This window comes from Gavialis gangeticus, unplaced genomic scaffold (genome assembly GCF_001723915.1).
Source record: "Gavialis gangeticus isolate Ggan-Ray unplaced genomic scaffold, GavGan_comp1, whole genome shotgun sequence".
Lineage (NCBI taxonomy): Eukaryota > Metazoa > Chordata > Crocodylia > Gavialidae > Gavialis > Gavialis gangeticus.
Window position 1 is genome coordinate 44,960,415 of NW_017729022.1, and position 3,578 is coordinate 44,963,992.

The window sequence follows — 3,578 nt, forward strand, 5'->3', positions numbered from 1 at the left end:
CAAATCAAACAGGTTCCATTCCTGCCCCCCCCCTCTTTCCCAGCCCCATCAGTGAATGCACCACCTGGCTCCAGCGTCCCAGCTCTTTAAAAAAAAGCCCTGCAGTCACTGGCTGCTGCCAGGCAGGGGGGGGCAGGGCTATCTCCACTGCCCCTCACTGCATGGGGGGCTCTGTCATAAGCTCCCATCCCCTGCCTGCTCTCTCAGCCCCCCCCCCCCCCCCCCCCCCCCCCCCCGGCTGGCCCAATTGGCCCAAGTGTCAGCTCTTAAAAAAAAAAAAAGCGCCACACTCACTGGCTCCTGCCAGGCCGGGGGAGGGGGCAACCCCTGCTGCCCCTCCATTGCCTCATGATGCCTGGAGGGGCTCTGCCATGAGTCCCCAGCAGCCCTGATGGCCGCTGCAACATCCAGTGAGTGTGGGGCTTTTTTTTTGCTTTTTGTTTTTTTAAAGAACTGGGAGCTGGGGCTGGGTGGGACAGACATTGACAGGGCTGGGAGAGTGGGTGGGGGTTGAGGAGCACTCAGGGGGGCTGGGGGAGCAGGCAGGGGATGGGGCCTGGCAGAGGTCCTCCGCATGGTCCCCTCCCCCCTGCTCCAGCCCCCCGCCTGCCCCCTACTTTCTGGTATGGTTCAGCTACCTTCGGTGGCAAGTGGGGATTGCCCGAATCTCTGAAGCTCTCTGAATCTTTTCTGACTTGATTTGGAGAGCCTCAAATTGATTTGGACCTTTTTATTCATCTCCTGAGTCAATTCAGATTTGGAGGTTCAGCTGCCGAATCGAGCCAAATCTCCTCTGAATCAAATCAGCATTCACAGCTTTGCACAGCCCTACTAACTACTTCTCTACTTGGCTTAAACTGTGTTTATTATTACACTTTTATTCTGAACAATTAGCAAAATGTGGGGCCTTGTTTCTAACATGATTGCCCACCAGATATATTCTTATTATATTCTTTTTTTCACAACCCCCCCCCCCAGTTCTTGTTTTCCTCAGCTCAGCAGCAGAACCATCTTTAGGGGTGGGTGACATGGGCAACTTCCCAGGCACTATGGTCAGGGGGGCACTACATTCATGAACACACATGTGTACACATGTGGGCAGCCCGTGCTTACAGCAGCACTCTCCCCCTGCCCTGCCCCACTCCAGGCAGGAGGAGCGGTGCCCAGCACACCCCCCATCTCCAGCCGCAGCTCAGGAGGAGCCAGGCTGGGCAGTGGGAGCTGCAGTAGTGGTGCCTGCCCACCTGCTTGCCTGGCATACCATGCCACTCTGCCTACCTGCTAGACAGCACCCTGTGCCCTTGCCTCTGCTTGAAGCAGTGCTGCTGACCTGATGGGGGCACTGAAGGGTGAATGGCAGGGGGGTGCACCAAAATCTAAGGTTCCCCAGGGCACCATTTTCCCTAAGACTGGCTCTACTTGGTAGAAACAAACAACAACAGGGAGCTTCCTGTGTGCCATTCCCAGGAACGCTGTACCCACAAAGCTTTACATTCTTTCTTCTTTTCAGGGTCATCTTCACAACTCCATTCACTGCCTTGCTGTTTCTAATACAGTCAATGTGCAGCTGACCTCAAAGTCTTTGTATGTACAAGCCTGGAAAACCATGTCTTAGCTCTTCAGTTTAGTGTTTGAGCTGTTGCTCTCCTTATCTAAAGCTAGTTTGTCTAAAGTTTGCCCTTATTGTCTAAAGCAGTTACATTGAACCTTCTGTTGAGCCTGAAAGAGTGCTTGGCACATTTCTTGACTTTAATGAGATCGATCTTAAAGACTCCCTGATGACAACCATTAGCCCCTTTCAGCATAACAGCATGTTGCAAATAAAATTGGATTAGAAACAACTAGTTTGGAGCCTATTGGCTTAATCTACACAGGGAAATTGACCAGAATAACTACCTGGGGTAGCAATAGCTATTCCAAAATAGCCACCTATGTGAACACACCATTTTAGAATAATACTCTCTTGATTCCAGGTTAATTAGTATGCTTTGGGAATGTCCACATGGGGCTCCATTTCAGAATAACTGTTAGGCAATCATTTTGATCAAAGACCCCCATGTAGAAAAGCTCTAAATTTTAACTTTTCCTTTCCAACAAGTACTTAATTGGCACAAGAAGCTGAAACCTGCCTTGTCACTTGGGTAGCATATCATTTCTCCACCTTGCTATTCCTTTTTCTTTCTCCTCCTTTTTCTGTCTTTTTGTTTATGTTACATTATGTACACACTTTCAGTTCAATAGCTCATTCATTGAAAGGTACAATGCCAGGCAAAACTGGCTTTAAATATTAATCCCACAGTACTTGAATAAGTTAGAAATTTGGCCAAATGTTTAAAGGGTGAAGCTTTACTTCAGCTTTCAGTTCTGTGATGGGCCACATGGGAGTATTCCTGCTTTGGGAAAGCAAATATGACATCTGGACAAATCTCCAGCCTCTGCTAGCTCTGATTCACAGTATGCCCACGCATTCTTCATGTGTTTTAGGTCACAGCCACATCAATGAGTTTTTAAAACTAATTTAATCCTCTTATATTTCTCAATTTCACCATGGAATCAAGGCAGGTTACTTTGTTTTCATTAATGGCTCAATCAGCCACAGTGGAATACTAGATAAAAAGAGGAGGGGGAAAGAAAAGGAGATCTCAATACAGATCATCTGAGCTGAGCTTTTCCCTAGAGAGTTAGTAGGTATGCACAGTACTTATGCAGCATTCCAAATCAAGTTGGATTTTCAAATGAATGTAAGGTTATTTAAAAATCTCATTATTTTAATGAGGGTACATGCTCCCAAAATGTGAGGCAAAGAGAGATATAGATTCCAAAGTGAGCATCATAGGTAGGCATGGTGTCCCTCTGTTCCTCTCCTCCCCCTTCTCTAGCCATAATTCTTTCCATCTTTGCTCTTGAATCTTCTCTTGCTGCCTAAAGCTATTGCATTATTGCCTCTTTCCTTTAGTTCTCATCCTTCTGAGAGTTTGTCTTCACAGTAGATTTAGCTATGTGTTGCACATAACACCACCCCCTCATACCCCCGCCCCCACCGTAAGTACAGAGAAACCTCTAACCTGGACTTCATGATGCTTAAAGCTGGGCTGGCAGGTTTGAGCGTGGGCTTCATGCTCAAGTACAGGTTGGCATTTAATTTACTGGCAAAACCCAAAGCTTGTATATGCAAGCTGTACTTTCTTGTTTGACTCCTCCCTTCTTCCAAACTGTATCTTAACCACATATTTGCTTAGTATATTTTGATGCACTTACACAACATTTAAACTAAGGCATCATCTGACAAATCATCTTCCCATGCCAGAACTTGACCTCAGTTTCTGGTGTGAGAACATTAGGACTCATAGTTAAGAAAATGGAACCCTAGATTACATTTTTCTGATTGGCAGACAAGAAAGAAAGGGAAAGGAGAGGAACTCAACCTGATGTGCTAATGAATCATTTTGTGGTTTGCAGACTGAATTCCTTAATGACATTTTCATTAAAAAGTTCTTGCTGCCAAATGCTGTTTCATTTACCTTCAGAAGTGTCAGCATTAATGAGTAACTCCACTTGGAAATTATTTACATAAAGTA

At 46.2% G+C, this 3,578-nt stretch overlaps 1 long non-coding RNA gene across 1 annotated transcript in view; it reads right to left on the minus strand.

The window, feature by feature from the left end:
• The window catches only part of LOC109297021, a 30,996-nt gene extending 27,828 nt beyond the window's left edge, over positions 1–3,168 (minus strand). Inside the window, exon 1 of the long non-coding RNA XR_002097155.1 lies at positions 3,066–3,168. This is a non-coding gene — a long non-coding RNA (uncharacterized LOC109297021). The remainder of the gene's footprint in view (positions 1–3,065) is intronic.
• Positions 3,169–3,578: the final 410 nt, after the last annotated feature.